This window comes from Benincasa hispida, chromosome 3 (genome assembly GCF_027475165.1).
Source record: "Benincasa hispida cultivar pf3 chromosome 3, pf3_genome.v1.1, whole genome shotgun sequence".
Classification (NCBI taxonomy): Eukaryota; Viridiplantae; Streptophyta; class Magnoliopsida; order Cucurbitales; family Cucurbitaceae; genus Benincasa; species Benincasa hispida.
The window spans coordinates 41,295,994-41,317,706 of NC_143480.1; positions in this window are offsets into that span (position 1 = coordinate 41,295,994).

Below are 21,713 nucleotides of genomic sequence, written 5' to 3' on the forward strand. Positions count from 1 at the left end.
ATGACAAACTTTGACAACCAACTCCAATACACCATCATGTGACCAACTTTAGTCACCGAAAACCACCTCTAACTACAAACTCTAGTGAAAATCATCTTCGATAATCAACTTTGACAACCACTTCCGACTACTATAAGACTGATGACTGTTAAAGTTGTAGGGTTGTTGATTATATATAAAAAAAAAAAAAAGTTATTTTATCTACATTAAATGCAATATTTATACATAATGAATTCACATATCAAACGAGTGTTAAGAATATTTAGACAAAAAAACATGTATGTAGTTGAAAGTATGTAACATATAACCAAAAAAAAAACTATAAAATGAAAAAAAAAATCCTGGAACATTTTCCAGCATGAATTAGTGAAAAATAGAAATTTGTTCTCTGATGATCCTCCAAATTTAAAGAAAATGAAAGTGAAACTATTGAAAAATGTGTTGACATTTCATTGGCTGTTACGATGATGGGGGAGATTTAATTAAAAAAAATCACGACATAATAAAAATATAGAGCAACAATAGGAAGAAGAAGATAATAATAAAATTCATGGAGAAAAATTAGTTAGAATCAAAAGTTTTGATTTCGTTTTAGTTTCTCATTTTATTTAACCATATTTCTACAAGAAATGTAATAGGTTAATTATCATTCATTACCCAAAAAAGAAAGAAAGAAAGAAAGAAAAGTTTTAAAAATTAAAAGAAAAAATTACAATCTATATTTTATTCAAATAAAAATGGATAGAATTATTGAATAAAAAAGTTTCAAAACAAAAATAGTGATCATAAAAATATATTATTTAGAGTTCAAAAAACTGCATCAGATACCTAGACATATGAACACAACTCTGCACCCCAAACACAGACATATGAACTCAGACCAAATAACTCTACACCCCAAACATAGACATATGAACTCCACAAATATATGAACTCCACAGACATATGAACTCCAGACATCCTATCTCAACTCAATGCCCCAAAAAGCCCCTAAAGAATAAAAGAATGTTGCCTACGTTCAACCCATTGAATAGTTGGTAGATTTATAGCATAGCAAGTGAGGTCATAGCATAAGCATAAACTCGTAGCATAGACTAAGAAGTTCAACTCATAACATACAAACACTACCTTGGGCGCATAGTATTGTTGGATCTATGAGGTCAGTTGGGCACATAGAAGACTTCCAAGATAACCTTAGTTGGACAACTTGAAGTGTTATAAAGGGAAGGAACTCACCTTGGATGCATGAAAGACATCTTGGAAGCTATGCTATGAGATTGAGGAAAACTATGCTATGAGAAAAAGAGTTATGATATGAGAGAATAAAGAATAATGTTATAAGCATCGTGATATGAGGAATAGGGGTCTAACCTTGGATACATTATCTTAAACACATTGTGGGAGGAGGAGGAGACTTGAAAGCATACTAGGGTAGAGATGACCTACTTGGACGCATACTAGAAGATGTTGGACATATGGAAGGATCTCCTTAGGAGAATTAGGGTTAGGTGGACTCCTAGGGAAGAGTTGTTTAAGTATTAAACGAATTATGAATTGAACAATGCATCACCAAGAGAGGTTGGACGCATAGGGAAGAAAGGTTGGACACATACTTTGAAGGGAAAAAGGCAGAGTTGATGCATAGCTATGCTATGAACTCAAAGGATGAAGTTATGTCATGAAAAGGGAATAAAAACCAAGGAAGATTGAAATTGAAGAAAGTTAAACGCATGGGGCAAGAGGTGGACGCATGGGGTGGTCTAGGGAAAAATGTGATTAAGTATTAGGTAGCTTGTGGCACACCAAGTAGTGAAACCCTAAAAGTTGGGCATATAAGAGGGAAAATGGGCACATAGTGGATTTATTTGCACACTTAAGGTATAACCAAGGGAGGACATCATGCTACGAGAGGGAAGCAAGGGCTAAGAAAGGGAAGATGGAGGGGAGTTGGGCGCATAGGAGTGGACCCATGCACCTAAGGTAAGTGCTTATGCGTTGACTTGATGGATAGATTACTAAGTGAGGAACGTGGCTTAAGCGGGTGAAGTTTTGGTTGATTTAAGTAGGAGGTGGAAGACGAGAATGAAAAGTTGAGCATGCAAAATTAGGGATGGCCACTTTATAGGGGGGCATGCGTTGGATATGGTTGAGTAATGGCACCACATGCTTACAGGCAAGTAGGTGGTGGCAAGAGTTATGTGTTGGCTCAATCAAAGAAGGGACACTTAGATTGTATGAAAGGAAAATATGTCATCCGTTGAGGGTGGGAAGGGATGACGAGGATGGTATGTTGAAGCCTATAAATACCGTCGGAGGATCTCATTTCATTCCACAACTTAAAAATCCTCAGAAAAAGACTAAAAAATGAGGTGATTAGAGAAAGTTGGAAAGAACCATGTATTGAAGAGTTGTCCTTGCGTTGAGGAGGACCATCTATGCATTGAGTAAGAGTTTCCTTGTGCCCAACATCAAGTTGTCCAAGCTACCTTGTGCTCGACTGTGTCGTAGATTCAAGACCATGCGCCCACAGTCGTTAATCTCCATCCAAAGGTTCAGTTTAAGTTTTGTAGGGTTGGTAAGCTAGGTTTAGGGTTTATGGGATGTTTTAAGATTATTTTTCACCCTATACACGGGATTCTAAGTTGACTATTGGATTAATACAAGCTTAAAATTCAGATGGAGTTAGGAGACCGAGGAACTTAGAAACCGAACTGGAGAACTGTGAATGGTTTTACTTTCTATATCTTGTAAATATATATATGTTTATATGGTTACATATATAATGTATGTATGTATGTATGTATGTATGTATGTACGCACGTATGGTTTGGAAATTTGTGGCATGAACGGAAAATATGTTTTCTTCTTATGATTTTTTGATGCTTTGACTATTTTCTGAAATTTTGTGGATGTATGTATTTGATTGGAAACTAGAACTGTACCGAAGAAATTTGTTAGCATATCTCGTGGATGTTTGACTAGGATTTTCAGTATAATTTAGCTGGGATTATCAGCGTACTCGAGTATGACTAGCAAGAATTGTCGACATGTGCACATTCAACGGGTTGTATTGGGTATCAAAATTGTTTCCTTGAATTTATGGTTGGTTGAAACATTGCATTTATGATGAAACATATGATCATACCAACATTTTCTCAGTTACCAGACTGAGGTCATTCATATTTTAATGTGATCCTGTGTTTGACTATCTATACAAATGTTTTCCAAAATGAATTTAAAAAACAAAACATATCACTCACTGAGCTTTCCTAGCTCATGTTTTCCAAATGTTTTGTCCCCCTCCCCCTCCAGGTAGCAGGAGAATGGTGTATCAGAGTGCCACTAGAAGATAGAGTCTTTGGGATCATTGCGTCCTAGGGGTTAGGTTAGAAATTTAAATATGATTATACATGGTTTGTAACCATGATCTTGTGTGAACATTCAAATTCCAAATGAAATAAGTTCTTTTTTTGAAAAAAAAAAAAAAAAAAATTCCGGCTTGAGAAGTGATCTTTAAGAGTAGGGTAGTGGACGACAAATATTACAAAAGGATAATATCTGTTGTCTTCACACCTTCTTCTGGACGAAAGGATTAAGCTCGGGAGGGGGTGTGACAGAGATGTACAAATAGATGCATTTTATGATACACTTAAGTATTACTTTTCATTTTTTTTTTTTTTTAAATCTTCAAATTTGAGGGGAAAAACATTTCATTCCATTACAGTAAAATTGTATAATGTTTGTTTTTCCTCCATTTTGTAAATTCACTCACTAATCTTTAATATTGTTAATAATATATTTTTACGTTTTATTTAATTTTTACTAGTTTATTTGTTTGTTTTTTTAATAAGTGGGGGAACATCACAAAGTTGCTAAACTTAAATTGTATATAAAATTAAGGGTGTGTTAGGAATACATTTTCAAGTGTTTTATTTAAAAAATAAGTCATTTTAGAAAAAAATAGAGTGTTTGACAACATTCAAAATAATTTTTCAAGTATATTTTAATAAGTTTTTTTTATCTAAAATATTTAAATAAAAATAAGTTTTTTGAAAAACAATTTTTTCTCAAGTCAATCTAGATGGACCTATTTGTGGAAAATTGACCATTAAATAGCTGAGCAAAACTCTCATCAATTAAAATGAAAACCCCAACTATAAATTCAATTTTTTTTTTTTTTTTTTTTTTTTGGAAATCTTATTAGCTTTTTGGCATACCCATGTGTTTAAATTAATTGAATACATATTAGATTTGAGGGGAAAATTAAAAGAATATTGTACTTTTAGAAACTATTTAGGAAAATATTGTTGTTTTTAAACTATTTGTAAAAAATATCGTTGTTTTAAATAAGTCGAGGGTTGAAAATTCGACCTAGATAGGTCAAATTTTGAACCCTCGACCTTTTTTTTTTTTAGGAAAATATTTTTGTTTTCAAACGGATTCTGTCATCTCAGCAAGTCTGACTAAATAACGAGCTAATGAATCTCCTTCTTTTTGCCACTGAACTTCCCAATCAAATTCGAGAGTGAGATTATGCGAGACAGCGAGAGCGAGAGTAAGAGCGAGATTTTGATAGAGAGCGAGAATACCGTACAAATTTTTCTTTTTTTTTCCTTTTTAATTATTACACATTCCACCTTCTTCTTTCTAATCCTTTCTCTTTTTTTAATTTTTTATTTGATAAAAAAAATTCTAAAAATATTTATTATTTTATTTAAACTCTAAAAAGAATAAATTAAAAAAAATAACTCATAAAAATAAAAAAATGTAAATTAAATATCTCATTTATATAAAAATAATTACAAAAATCAATGTGTCCTACAAGGCGGACGTCGTCGATTTCGAGCTGGTTGTCGTCGTCGACTTCGAACTTGAGGTTGCTCGGGTTCTTCTTGATGTTACTCTGGTACCTCTACAGGCGCTTCATAATATAAATATTCATTATGCTCTCCACGACCCCGACCATGTCCATGCACATATGAAGACGAAGGACCAGCCTCTGAGTCATAATGTTCTGAACCAAATACTGGCATCATCATCATCGGACCAACATAATCAGTTTGACTCTGCGTCTGCGTCATAGGGCCACTCTTCCACATTATGTGCAACCTCATCAAACTCAACCTCATCAAATTGAATAATAGAGAAAAGTGTGAGGGTAAAGAATAATGTAAAACTTTATTAATTACAATAAAAAAAAAATTTGAATATACAATAGATTATTATAAAAAAAAATTGATATATAATAAATTATAATAAAAAAATTGAATATACACTAAAATGAATATATAATACAAAATTATTTATTTTTCAATCCCTAACTATCTAGAGCCCGTCTTAGTAATGAAGGACACTTCCTTTGATTATGTCCTAACTAGTTACAAAATCCACATCGTTGTCGAGTGGCTGGTTCTGTCCAATCTATCTCGTTGTGATCACGTGAACTTTTCGGTTTACCAGGTTTTCTCAATACCGATGGATCAGGATGTAAGACGGGCATATTAGGATGCGTGATCCAATAATCTTCATGCGGTACAAGTTGAAATTGAGGAGAGTAACATTTAGTATGCGTTGACAATTTGTAGTAATCCTCAATAAAATCTTCGTAGTTTATGTTAAAATGTGAGCAAACGGCCATAAAATGTGAGCATGGAATTTCGAATGCTTGCCACTTATTACATGAACAGTACCGCTCGGACCTGTTTAGCCTCAATATTTGAACGTTTCCTTCTTTGGCATTGAGACTATGACGTTCGGTCTTCACATGAAACACACCTTCATATCGATCGTATGATTGTACTTCATGTTTACTAGATCATGCAGTCCATTTATTTATTTTGTTGTGTGCATACTGGATTTTTACTCCACTTAGTATTATAAAGTATGTTTGAAATAAATTAATAATAATAATAATATATATATATATATATATATATATATATAACAATAATATTATCGGGTGTATTTATCTTAACGCTTCAATGCATCCCTTATTTCTTCGAGCTCCTTTGAGGACTCCATTTATGCACTCTTATAGATTTGTCGTCATACACTCATATCTGAATCCTCCATCATATGCTTGAGTCCATTGCTCTAAACTAATGTTGTCAAAAAAAACTCACACAGCTCTGATTTATTCCTTTGATATCTTCAATTGCTTTGTTGAACTTTCGAATTTGAAATTGACACCCGGCAAGATAAACATAATTTTTCAATGAATTAAATTTATACTTTTTATTGAAGTTGCTGACAATATGTCGTAAGCAGTAACGATGGTGACATTTCGGTCCCGTCCAACCATTTGCTGGGTTGTTCACTGCTGCAATTATACCAGCATGTCGATCTGAAATTAAACACACCTCTTCGTGTGTTACAATTTCTCTCAGGTGTTTCAGGAACCATCCCTATGAGTCTGCAGACTCTTCGTCAGCAACGGAAAACGCAAGTGGAAGTAGATGGCCGTTCGAGTTAACTGATATAGCAATCAACAGTTTTCCTCTATATTTGCCATATAAATGTGTACCATCTATCTGAATGATCGGCCGACATTTATTAAAAGCTTCTATACAAGGACCAAATGCCCAAAACACAGAAGTTAGGATAACATGGCCTTCAATAAGCATTTCTTTAACTCTCCACTCTACTCATGTTCCGGGATTGGTCTGCTTAACCATATATAACCACCTAGGCAACAATTGTAAGACTCATCCCAATCACCGAATACTTTAGCCAACGCTTTTCTTTTTCCCTCCCATACCCTATGGTAAGGAACATAATATTCAAACTTTGATTTGATGTCGAACTGCAGTTGTGCCACACTGATAGATGGTTTTTCTCTTACGGCGTCACATAACTCCAGTGCAATCATTGATGAATCTAATTGCACGTGACTTTAACTTAGTTCTGAATAAAAACATGTATGTTGCTCATCATACTTAGTGATCTCGAACAAGCCATTCGATTTTTACTTTATTGCACAAAGTCTCCACTTGCAACCTTCCTCCCACTTCTTATACTGAATTGTCCAAATCATCGGTGTAGATTCAACAACCTCGTATGGTGCGTGACACTTTATAGCAAAACATTTGACCACGTGTTGTAGCATTTCCTTGTCTTGACAAATCATTCCTTTATATAATTGCATATTGTCAACGTCCACAGGAGCTACAATTGGGTCATGTTCCCGAATGCTATCCAATACATTCATATCCAAATCATTGAATGTATTTGAAAGCATCTCATGTTCACGACCATCAAAATCCAACTCTTCAAATTCACCATCCGTTTCTGTTCTAAAATCTCTGTACAGGTTGTTAGCCGCCATATCTTCATTATCACATGGCGATGCAACTGACTCCGGATCAGGATCGATACATTGAGTTGGATCTTCAAACTGGTTAAATGATGTATCAAGATCCACCCTTATCATATTTACATTTACATACAAATGTACTACATTTGGCACTGGCATGGCCATTGAGAACATCAAGTTCATAGCTTGCGCATTCGAAATAGGGAATGGCATATATCTTATTGATCCTGATGGTTCTAGATTGAGATTTCTATATATTATTTCTATCTGATTTGCTCTCATATCTACACTAAGTAACATCCCAATCATTTGAATGAATTGTTTAAATACAATTCCACTGTTCACATTTATGGTAAAACTCCCACTTGGTGGTTAGTCATACTCAACTCCATCAATAACATCAATTATATTACTATTTGTAAACAACAAAAATCTCAAGCATTTGCCTACCATTTTCTAAATAAATAAATAAATAAAAGACAAACATCAATTTTTTGTATTATACTTTTTATAAGAAGTATATTAAAAAATGTTAAATTTTTTAGTTTATGAACATAAACTTTTTAAGTTTTATGAACATCAACTTTTTAAACATAATGATAAATTAAACTTTTTAAAACTATTTTTAAACATAGCAATAAATTAAATTCTTTATAACTATTTTTAAAAAAAACAACAAATTAAACTTTTCAAATTAAAATGAGGTAAACTCTTTAAAATTATTTTTTCAAATTTAATACAAAATAAAAAATTAAATTAAATTAAACTTTTTCAAACTATTTTAAATTATATTTTCAAAGTTAATACTAGAAAATATCAACTTATCACAATAAACATAACAACAATAATTTTCATATGAATAAACTAAAATTTTCAAACTATATTAAACTTTTGAAACTATACTAAATTTGTTAACTATCACAATAATTTTGTATTAAACTATAAATATCAACTTCTTAAACATAACAATAAATTAAACATTTTAACACTATAAACATCAAAGTTAATACTAAAGAAATCAAATATCATATGAATAAACTAAAATTTTCAAACTATATTAAACTTTTGAAACTATACTAAACTTGTTAACTATCACAATAATTTTGTATTAAACTATAAATATCAACTTCTTAAACATAACAATAAACTAAATATTCTAACACTATAAACATCAAAGTTAATACTAAATAAATCAAATATTATAAGAATAAACTAAACTTTTCAAATATCATAAGTTCAACTCACAGATTCGACGGTAGTTCTCTTTTTTCCTTCAAAGTGACAACGTTCGCCCTTTTTTTCTGTTATTTATTATCTGACAACAATTACAAAAAATTTTAAAAAAAACTAGAATCTATAAAAAATAATAATATAAGAACAAAAATAAAATTTATAATTATTCTTAAAAAAATAAAAATTTAGTAGAGTAACGAACCAGTATAGTTGTGTGAGAATAATTTGTATTAAACAAAATACAAGAAGAGAAATGGAAATGAAAATGGGAGGAGAAAAAAATGATTTCGAAGGCTTATTTTCGAAGGCAGTGAGGGGGGCAGTGAGATATGAAGGGGCAGTGAGCAAATCAAAGCGAGAGAAGTGACCAAAATTAAGGGCATTGAGTCTTCAAAAATTATCAAGGGAGTGATTGAGGAAAAATGAAGAGGATGGTGGTTTAAAAGGATGTAGGTCGAGTATTGAACACTCGACCCAAGGGTTTAGGGTGGTTGAAAAGGCATTAAGGCTATGGCAGAGGGGCATGAATGCGTCAATGAATGCATGGAATCGGAGCAGGGGAATCGGATAACGTCAATGCATGCAGGGAATCGTGCAGAGGAATCAGAGCAGGGGTAGCTTGGTGATATATATGCACTTTTTCAGACTTATGGAAAGTAAATAAAGTGAAGACGATTTCCATGTGACAGACCATTTCAGCTGACTGGTTGGCCTTTTAATCCATGTGGCAGACTCAATCTCGCTCTCACTCACAATCTCGCTCTCTCCTACAATCTCACTTTCAATCTCGGTCTCTCCTACAATCTCTCCTTCAATCTCGCTCTCTCCTACAATTTCGTTTTCAATCTCGCTCTCTCCTACAATCTCGCTTTCAATCTCGCTCTCTCCTATAATCTCGCTCTCTCTTACAATCTGCTTCACCCACTTATCTTCCTTGTCAAGGGTTGAAGTTTCGACTTATGTATGCCATAACTTCAACCTTCGACAACCTAATATACAAAATTAGCGAGATTCCCTTCTAGAGCGAGATCCTCATCACAAAATTAGCGAGATTTCCCTTTCCTTGTCGAAGGTTGAAGTTTCGACTTATGTATGTCGAAACTTCAACCCTCGACAACCCGTATTGTTTCCATGTTTTTCTCTTTTTGTCGAGTTCTCAACGTTCGACCTCTACATTAGTCGAACTTTTAACCCTCGACTTCTAGCCTCGAAATCCCAAAACAACAATATTTCTCTAATAAGTTTCAAAACAACAATATTTCTCTAATAAGTTTTGAAAATAACAATATTAATATTAAAGATCCGAGATTTGAGAGTATTTTGTACAATGTTAATTAACTCAGGTCTTTAGTATTTGACCTTTGAGTTTTATGAGATAAATTTTTTAAAATGTCTAATAGATTTCTAAACTTTTATTTTTAATTTTGTGTATAATAAATTACTCAACTTTCAATTTTGTATATAATAAATTACTCAACTTTCAATTTTGTATTTAATATGCCTAAAAATTAAAAAATTCTAAAAAATAATTGATCTATCATATATATAACTTTGAATTTTATGTCTAATAAAATCTTAAAATTTTAGGTTTGTGTTTAATAATTTTATAGATTATAAAAATTCAAAAACTTAAAAGATTCGGATTTAAAATTTTAAAAGTTGAATGAACAAATAAACATAAGTGTCGATACTAAATTTATATCTAACTAGAGGTTTTGCTATTGGAAATTTATTGAGGATGCGTGTCTTTTTCAATAAGAATCAATGGGAAGATCGAAGTGAATCACATATTACAAGAGTCAACATTGGTTGCTATCTTTAATGGACGGCTACTTATATGCAATTTTAACCTTACATCTATAACAACTTTTAAAATAGTCTTTTTTCTGACGGATCTTTTTCGAGACGTCTTTATGTTTTTTGATTTGCTCTCTACAAATGTATGAAATCTGACCTTATACATACAACAGAGTGCAGTATCAGTATCAGCATTCCGAGTGACATCACACTAGCGATGAACTTCCCAACTCAACGGTGGCTTATTCCATAACCGATTTTCATGGAATAGTGCTAGTCACTTTTTCACCCTTTTTTTCTTTTTTGCATTCAACATCGTCTTGCGTGAGGGAGGTCCATCCCAGCCCGACGCATTTTTCACAACCCTGTCTAGATTTAAAAAATAAAGTGCGATGAATAAATTAAAAGGATTCAAAGTCCAATTTCAACGTTTTTGCTAATTTTGATATAATATTGTTGGCTTATCCCTACCCGGATTAAGTGGCCCAGTGAGACATCACCGTTTTCATGCTTTTCTACATTCAACCTCGCCTCGCGTGAGGGAGGTCCATCCCCATTCGATGCATTTTTCACAGCACGACGTCACAATTCAACATTCAGATTCTCTATATGCTCTTGCTACATTGTTGAAAACCTTTAGAATTGCACTATCTTTGAAGTGTGTTGTTAAGTTGTTTTTCATATAGTAAGGGTTTTTGAACTCTTTTAATTTATTCATCGTGCTTTTATTTTAAAATCGAGACAGGACTGTGGAAAATGCAGCGAGTTGGGATGGTCTTCCCTCACATGAGGAGAGGCTGAATGCAAAAAAACCATGAAAAAGTGACAGTGCTGAGCTAGCTAATCAGATCAGGGATAAGCCATTGTTGGGTTGAGAAGTTCATCGCTAATGCAATATTACTCAACATGTTGATAGTGCACTTTAATGTAAATATAAGGTTAATTTCATACGCATGTGGGGACGAGTCAAAAAACATACATATGCCAAACAATGTTAACTTAAGGTAGTGTTTGGTGAAAATTTAACTTTATTTTTAAAAAAAGAAAGAAAAAAAAAACTAAAGGGAACCAACCTTTGGTTGAGAATCTCATATTGGTAGATTTTGAGAAGGAAGTCTTCTTTTTGTACTCAACCTTGTGCTATGGGTTTGGATCCCAAAGGGTATCCATGTTTTGGAGGGAGTGGGGAGATAGACTAATGTGGGTTCGGTGGACGTTCCACACGCGCGTCATCGTCTGGACGCCCGTGGCAAGGCGAGTGTGTGATTATTTTTCAATAAAAATATTATTTTTTTCATTATTTTTATTTTATTTTTGTTATTTAGTTATTAAAAAGGAAAAAAAATCTATTAGCCTTCTCAATCTTCCCCGCCCACATCTTCCGATCGTCCACCTTCCGCACGCACGTTCAGAAGATGAATGTGTTTCCCTCTTGCGGCAATTCAAATCTGAAGGCTTATAAAAGACGCGTATTTTAGCAGTTCAGAGCACAACATTCATTTTCGTTCTCTTCCATTCTCGATCGCTTTCTTCTATTTTTTCATTCCCCATTTTCATTTTCTGAGCATTCAGTCTGAAAGGTGTGTATTTTGATTCGATAACGGTGCATTTCTGATCGATTCTTTTATGGGTTGCTTTATCCTGGGATGACGTGGCAGTAATTCCTGACCTGCTTGGACATTTGGACAAAGCCGCGAAACGTCGAGAGTGAGCTCTGCGACTCAGCTTATAACGAACTTTTGTTTTGTAAGTTCCACTCCAGATTGTTTGATGTTATCCTGAGAGTGTTGTCGTTTCCAACCGATAGAGATGTTCACCATGAAAGAGAATGTGAAAGTATCTACATCCCTATCCTAACCTTCATTTACTTTTTCATCTTTGTGAAATTTTTCGTTAAATTTTGTAGAGATCAAAATTGAGGATTATAGTAGAGAATTTGCGGTAGGAAAATTCTCCCCAAATTCGTTTTGGTTTAAGAAAAAATAATTAAATCAAATAAATTATTTTAAAAAATAATTAATGAATAAATTTTTCATTGAAAAATTTCATTAAGATATATAGTCCAAAAAGGAAAATTATTATAAATAAAAAATCTAAAAAATATTTATACTTTATAACAAGAAATTCTAAAAATGTTTGTACTTTTGAAATTTTTTGTTATAAAGTGTAATATTTTAATATTTTTTAATATTTAAAAAGAGTCCATATATGATTCGTAGATATTAAATAATCTAAATTTTTAAATAATAAAATTTGAAATTTAAATACTAGGACAACGGTAGAGCCACTTAAGTCCGTGTCCTTATTCAACTCATGGAAATTATTTCACTCCCTCCTTCATTTCGTGCGAACAAAATGGGCATTCTTAGTTTAATGACAATTACTAATTCCAATATAAATATAGCTCATCATGTAGGACATAATCTTCTTTTTAAAGTTGAAGGTTAAAATTTTTCTTTCGTGTTATACTAAAAATAAAATTAATAGTTGCAAGTTTTATCAATAAATGTTTATATTCCTTCAACCAAAAATGAATAAATTTGAATCTTCCACCCAGAAAAAAAGAAAGTTTTGTCAATAACAAGGGGCTATTATTCCTTTAATAAGATGACAACAACCACTGAGTTTCAAGAATTTATTTAATGATTTTTGGTACTTTAAAAAGCTTTTAACAAGTCCTTTTATTGTCTGCCACTCTACTTTAACATTGTATTGTAGTGTCATTTTGTATTATTATATGATTATTATTAATTTTATTTATTTATTTGAGAATAATTCTTTTTAGTTTTATAAATGTGGAGTATGGCTCCTAAGGGATAAAAAAAATTCGGAGCTCTCATACTCACATGAAAGAAGTGAAGCTTTAGTCGTTCCGCGATGCACATGTTGAGTCCATTTGGTTTGACTTAAAAAAAAAAAAAGTATTTTTCAAAAACTTCATTTTTATTTAAATATTTTTTATAAAAATAGATTAAAGTACAATTGAAAATTTGTTTTGAGTGATTATCAAACACTCCAATTTCTATCAAAATGACTTGTTTTTTAAATTAAACACTTGAAAATGCATTTCAAATACACTCGTTATCTTGATTGTATTATTGGGACGAATGTGCACTACTACAAAATTGGACTTTAATGTCGGTTTAAAACAGACAATACAAGGGTACAATGTCAGTTGAAACCGACATCGAAGATCATGTTATAAAGGTCTTTAATGTCAGTTTTAAACCGAAATTATAAATGACCAAGATTTCAATGTCAGCAACTAACATTAAATACTGTTTTCAATGTTAGTTTTTCACCTACTTTTTATCAGTAATTGTCCAATATTAAATGTCTGTCATCGTTTTGTCATTGAATATATATATATATATATATTTGTTGCTTACGCATGTAAATCAATTTTATTGGTGTATCAAAAAAGAGTAAGAACTTACTTTTAAGATATAGAGATTTGATCCAAATCCAAAGCGGGACTTCCTACAAGCAGAGAAAAATGGGTAAATGAGTTCTAATAAGAATTCAACTACCCCACACAAGAGAATTATGAAATTCAAGCTAGGAGCGAAATTAACCAAGCGGAAAAAAAAAAAAAGAAGAAAAAGCACCATATTACCTCAGGAAGTACCATACCAAAACTAATAAAGATTTCAAACAATAAATTCAGAAGAGGAGATCTTTTTTCATTTTAGATTTCTCAGGCAACCGAACCAATCATACTAATTAAACAAGTTTAAGATGAAAATAGATCACGTGCAAGAGTAAATGCCAAAAAGGAACCCACTCATACCAAGTTGCTGAAAAGGCACCTGCAACAGGTATGGGAAAGCAAAGTCGATCATGTTGCTGATCCAGGTAGTTCAAGAGCAACGTCTGCCAGAATTAAGTGATAACAAACAAGGAGGCATGAAGTAAAACGTTCCTTCTTTCCCTGCACAGAAACCATTATTGAAAAGATTAAAAATGGATTCCTTATGCCAACTTTCGAGTAACAATAGAAAATGATACATAACAGAGGCAAGAAGCAAGCAATCATAAAATGGAATATTTCATTTTTTTTTTTTTTAAATAGTAAAGCATGCCATGAACACTTCTTGAAGGCAATGGGACAACCAGATGAAACAAAGATTTCATCAATCACCATGAGATGCATTTGTTTGAATCTTAGGTCAAGAAACTTATTCTTTATTTGAAGAGCTTTGATCTTAAGACAATATGTGTCTAAATCAATCCTTAGGGTTAAAAGCAAATTGATTTGGGCGTTCTAGTGATTGAAAATTAGGGTTCTCATACTAAAAGGATTTCAAATTCAAATTCACTAGAGTTTTCATATAAGATCAAATTTCATCACATTAGATTGTAAACAATGAGAGAATATCCAAGTATTAGTTCAATCATTCCTGATAGTTTCTTTTTAATCTTTGGACCCATTGCTAGTAAAAGAAAGAAAATCCAGATACAACAACATTAAGGATTCTAGTCAACATATTAAATATTTATCTTCAATGCATTTAGATGCTAGATTTATATGATGCCTAGACTTGATCTAAATGCATAGACTGATAGAAATTTCATATTTGAATATTAGGAATGTTGATGTGTAAGGATTTCAAAATTTCATACAACATTAAGGAGCGAAAAATCTAGATTAATCTAGACAAATATTGCAACTAGATTCATATAGACAAATAATGCATAAACATAAACTTAAAAAAACTTATAAACAACTAAACTTATAAAAAGAAAAAAACTCAACAAGGTAATGAAAATAAAACACCAAAAACATTACAGAATTGTTTGTAAGTTCTTAGAGATCTGTACTATATTTTTAAGGCTCACAACAATAAAAGACATGGCTCTAACATTCAATAGTAGAGTAATGAAGCTTTGTAACTTTAGCAACAATAGCTAAAAGATATGGTTCAATAGTAATCAACAAACCATAAACAACTTATCAACCCAAGTGCAACTAATACTTATCAAAGAGAAGCAAAAAAGATTAATACAATTGAATACATTGGACAAAATACATAAACCTAAACAATAAAATTTAGAGAATTCCAAACTTCCAAACACAAATATCTAAACAAGTTTATCAACCTCAATCGACTAAAACTAAAAAGTTGAAAGAAAACGAATGAAACTAATAATTGAATTGAAACCAATTCAAATAGAAATCATAAACAACAATTAATTAAGTTATGACTACCATAACTACATGATAGTCATAGCTAATGAAAAATTATCTTTGTAGGTAACTATTAACTAATAATAGCTAATAAAAGTGACAAATTATCCAATAAAGAAAGTAGCTCCAATTGATGATAAAAAAAACAAAGCAAAAGAGATCTAGATAAAATAAAATTCAATGTCTATCCCACCATTACCATAGATTTGCCTAATCAAACATTACCATTATTCTAAACATTAATATAATCTAAATAAGAGTGTTGAAATAATCAAATAACATATTGGGTATTGATTAAAGTATTAAATTCTACATACCTGCAACGAGAAGATGATCCAATACCAATTGCTACAAATTGCCACATCATTTTGTATTATTGTTTAATCAACCATATATATCAAAAAAAATAACTTTGAGAGTGAGAGGAAGATAGAGAAATATAGAAAGAGACATTCACAACTTAAAGTATGAGGAAATAAATCCAAACAACTAATAGAATGAATGTCCTTTTCCACCTAAGATTGAAGCACATTAATTTCCGTAACAAAAAATTTGGTCAAAATAACATAACATTTTATTCAATAAGCTTTTTCATTAAAAAAAAAAAATGTTGGCCCTTTTTATGTTAACCCTTGATAGAGCTTGAAATTCAAACTTGAGATTTTACTTCATGATGATATAAACTAATATTTAACCAGATTGAACAAATTAGAATTTAAACCAATTGAACAAATTATTGGTCCACCTCATTATTGTAAAAGCATTTCCATAAAGAAATCTCATCTCTCTTAAAAGAAAAATCCATCAATCCTGTCTTCTATCTCTTTCTACTCTACTATCGCTTTTAATGAATATTATGAAAAGATTTCTATCATTCTCAGTCTCATTCCTATTTTATATAAATGAGACATTTGATTTTCCTTTCAGAATAATTATAATTGGAACAACATTCAACCAATGTAATATTTTCTTTTTCCATTAGAGAGAAAAAATGCAATCATCATCTATATCATATTTGTTAATCACCACATCCAGCTATCTAGCCAAACATAACTAACTACCTGAGTATGACAAAAAAATATTTCCGACCATAGCAGTCATCAATCTGAACCAAGAACCCGCTCCTTTACCCGATTAATCTTTGCAGCCAATTCATCTCTACTTTCCTAAACAAAAGAAATTAGCTCATCTATCACACATATTTGGAAAAAAGTATAAGACTTCAAATCAAACCACTTCAAGCACTTACCTTGAATAACAAAAGTCAAGCAGTGAACCACACACTAAAACCAAGCCCCATAACTTCCAATAACTTTGGTACCTACATTTACAAGAATCTACGGTTATAAATTCATATAAAAAACTTTACCAACTGAACCCCCTAAAATTTACTTTTGCAGTTCTAAGCAAACTTTACCAATGGAATGGAATCACCAGCACCAACAATGGTAGAAACTAACCAAAAGCCAAAGAATGCACCACCACCAATCTATCCTCTTTTTTTTTCCTTTGTCTTTCTGGTCAACTGTAGTGTGAAGTTGGAACCAATGGAGAAAATATTCATAACTTTTGCAGTATTTTCTTTGTTACATCTCTCTAATCAAGCATGACCCTTCTTCTCATCCATATTCTCAAAATCATTATCCACGAAGCTTGTGCGTAATAGGCGAGAGTGAGTGTGTTGCGGTCAAATCCAGGGAGACTGAGTGTGTTATGGTCAGATCTGGCGAGATGGAATGTGTTTCAGCCAGATCTGACGAGCTGGACTGCAAATCCAACGATATCGAGCTAAGTTGCAGCCAGATTCAGGAAGATCCACCTGTGCTGTAGCAGATTGATGTTCGAGAGATGGCGAAACGAAGTTAGAGAAAGAAAGAGAGAGAGAAGAAGAAGGCTATGGAGAACGAGACCCACATATCTGACCACGAAGAATGGTCAATCTAAACCACAGCTGGGATCGACGAACAGTATTGATCGACGACAATGGTGGATGGCTTGGCGTTGATACGTGCGATAGTGGGAGGTTTGACGAGAGAGAGAGATTTGCATGGGTCGTTGCATGAGAGTGAGTTGAAGTGAGAGAGAGACTATAAGATGAGGTTGGCGGCTGGAATTTGAGGAAGAAGAAAAAAATGGCACATTTACTTCCTTTCAACCCCTGAAAAATTGAGTAAGTTAGTGGATAAAAAAATAGATCTTTGATGTTGGTTTTAAACGGACATTATAGGTATGCCTACAATTTCGATTTGAAACCGACATTAAAGATCCGATTTTTTTAGAAATTGACATTGTATATTCGTTTTTAGTTTTTGCAACCAACATCAAAGCTCAAATTTCTTGTAGTGGTGATATATTTAAATTTGTAATTTTTTCTTGAAATTATTACAATTTAGAAACATATATTTTCTATAAGGATAAAAATAAAAAATAAAATAAAATAAAAATAAAAGCCCTTGATCTTTATTCCTAAGGTCAAAACCGCATTTAAACTTTCAATCCATAAACTTTAAAAAAAAAAAGTAAAATAAAAATATTCTTACTATTGTTGTGGATGAAAACCATTAGTGTTTTGTTACAAAAATATATTTGAACTTTCTAAGTTTCAAAAACGCCAATAAACTTAAATAAAGTTAAAAAAAAAAAATACACTTACGATTAATATATGAAAAAGTAAATATGCAATTATCATTTATCTACACCCTACCATCCTTTTCTATTTTTTCTCTCTCCCCTACTTCAATCGATTATCTAAAACTTATCTTTTTTTTTTTCTCCCCTCTTACCCTCCTTATTGCTAATTGTTTAGCCTTTTGTTAATTTTATTAAAAATATATATATATTTCTCCCTCCAAGTATGTACTTTTTATATTTGGTTACGTATCATTTTGGTATGTTTTATTTTAATTTTAGAATTTTTTGAGATTTGGTGGGATTTTATGTTCTAATTGAAATTTTGATTTATATTTTATTGTGAGAAAATTGGTTAAGAATTGGACAAATGGGAGCAAATTATGAGAGCATCTATATGGGAAAGAATTTTATTTTTTTTTTTAAAAAAAAAAAAAAGATATTTGTAACTTTGCTTGATTTATTTTTAGTTTTTGAAAATTAAGTCTATAAACACTTTTACCACCTCTAAATTTCTTATTTTGTTATTTACTTTCTATAATGTCTTAAAAAATTAAACCTAGTTTTGAAACTAAAAATTAGTTTTTAAAAACTTGTTTTTGCTTTTAAAATTTAACTAAGAATTCAACTATTTATTAAGAAGATGAAAACCGTGGTAAGAAATTAAGATGAATAGACTTAATTTTTAAAAACCAAACATCAAATTGTTACCAAACATGACCTATCTGATTTATTTTAAAATTAGTTCTTTTGGAACTAAGAAAACTTCCAACAAATTAATCGCTATACTAACTGTAACAGTAATTTTAAATTTTATTTTTGTAAGGCTAAGTGTATCTATGTAACTTCTAAAAGTTGAAGAATATTTTTTAAACGAGTATTAATGGTTCGTGTTCATATATTAACAATAAAGGTATTTTTTAAAACTTTTTTTAGATGATTGGTATTATTGGAAATTTTAAAAGTTCAAGGATATTTTTTAAACAAAACCGTCACAATTTTCATCCAAAACTAATGGTAAGTGTATATGTGAATTTTTTTTTTTTGGAATTCTAATGATATTTTTTGAATTTTTAAAAATTGAAGGATATCAGAACTTCCCAGACATCATAACTTCACACATCTTATATCATCTCAGCGCTCCAAACAGCCCCAATTGATTTAGCATGTATTGCAAAACACTAAGCGGTTATGGACATGAAAGAATTGATTATATATATATATATCTTTTTTTTTTATAATATCTCGTGCAATTTGGAAAATAGGATAAAACTACTTGTTGATTTAAATTTTTTATTTAGATTTCAAGACCATTTTTAACTTAATGTGATTAATTTTAGTATAACAATACTAATATTATTTTAATATAAATAAAATATGGAATAAAGTATAAATTAGCATTATTGAATAATTTCAATATATAAGAGAAATAAGTCTTGAAATATTGTTCTACTATTATTTTTTCTTCTAAATATAATAAGATAAATAAAATTTACTTTATTGATTAATCAACATTAAAAAAAGGATAATTATTTTAAATGGTAAGACTATTTAAAATATTTTTAAATATAGCAAAATGTCACTGTCTATCAGTTGTAGATTGCGATAAACAGCGATAGAGATCTATCAGCGGGCGATAAACCGACATCTATCAGACAATGATAGATTCTTATTGCGGTTTTTATGATCTATAACCGATAAATAGTGATATTTTGCTATATTTGTAAATAAGTTTGTTCATTTTCTTTTATTTGAAAACAACACCTAAAAAATACATAAATAAAAGTATTAAAATTATCAATTAAAGAGTTGCAGCAAAATTGTCATGTCAACTCTTAATTGATCCCAAATTTGATGATTTTAGAATTTCGTCATTAATTTAGTAAATGACGTGACGATTTGTGATTGACCCAAAATTTCTCCTACAACAAGTATATTATTTCTTTTTATAAAAAATATCTCTAAGAAATCCCACTTTTTATTTAGCAAATGTAAAAATAAATTATATAATTACACTTGATATTATCAATTAAATAATGAAATAAAATTGGTTAAAATTGATTCTCCAACATTATACCTTTTAATGTATTAATCTAGTATTTTGACGTGGCTCAGGTATTTTCAGTAATTTCAAATGTTTAGATCTTGTTTGATAATCACTCCGTTTTTTATTTTTGTTTTTTAAAATTAAGTCTATGGATACTACTTCCACCTCTAGCCAAATTCAACTATTGTACTTAAGAAAGATACAAATCATTATAAGAAATGTAGATCAAATAAACTTAATTTTCAAAAACAAAAATAAAAGATCAATTAAGTACCAAACGAAGCCTTAATAACGTGAATTTAGACCAAATTAAAATACAAAAATTTATTAAACATCGACTGATAAAGATTTAAAGCAAATAAACTTGTAGTCTAACTAAAATTTTGTCATGGTTAAGGAGTATATGATATGAAGCCATGTAAAGGACTAAATGTGAATGGGCCATGCACCCTACCAAATAGTTGGAAGAAAAAATGTTGATGATTTAAATATGCTTATGGTGGGTGATATTTGGGACCTCTATGGTTAATGGTGATCACTAGAGCCTATATTTTAGACCAATAAGTTTGTGAAAATAGACTTTTAATTTTTTCAAAGTAAGAGCATAGTTCAACCGTAGTTGTCATGTGCACTACTCTGTTGGTGTCAAAATCTAGTAGTGACTTTGTTTGAAAGGAAAAATAACGTGGCTTGTTAAAGAGAAAACCTACATACCAATGTGTTACTTTCCATACACACTCTTGTTTAAGTAAGAAAGTGAGAGAATGTGGAAGCTAAAGGGTTTGAGAAAATAATTCAAGTTAAATTTCTAAGAGTTATAATAATGTATTTATAGAAGTAGTTGACCTAAGTTGTCTAGATAGGATTTTAGAGCCGCATCATACTAATCCTTTCAACTTACTGAATCAATGGAAGTGCCCTAATTCACATTTGGCGAGGTCGATCTCGTGGTGGAGCATCTTTCCTAGGCCCAATTTGATCCTAGGCTGATATTTTGGGTTGAGGCCAAGCACGTTGGTTTGGACCTTGACACCAACTCACCCTCTCCCCTAGGTCGGAAATGAGCCTAGGGTGCTATTTTTGACCAAAATCTTATTATTTTCTTGGCCTCCTTGCTTTGTTCATAACATATTATTTTTGTTCAAGTTAGAGACCCAAATCTCCGGACATCATTTATTGTAAAAAAATCATTTAAAAAACGTTTAATTTTTTTGCATGAAAATATTTTATAGGGCTAACTTCAATATAGTCGAAGAATATATGTCCAAATACTATTGGATATTTTTATTTAAATGAAAGGGTGAAATTAGATAATATAAAATTCTAGCGTTTTGACTAGTGATTGTTAAGTATTAGGCATTAATCGTCCTACTTATAAAAGATAGGAAAGAATTAAATTTTTACTTGTACATAAATGAGGTGAGTCAGTTTTAACTTGAGAGTTTGTTGCTAATAAAACACAATGATTAATTTCAATCACAAATAAAGAAAAGAAGAAAAGTCCAAAT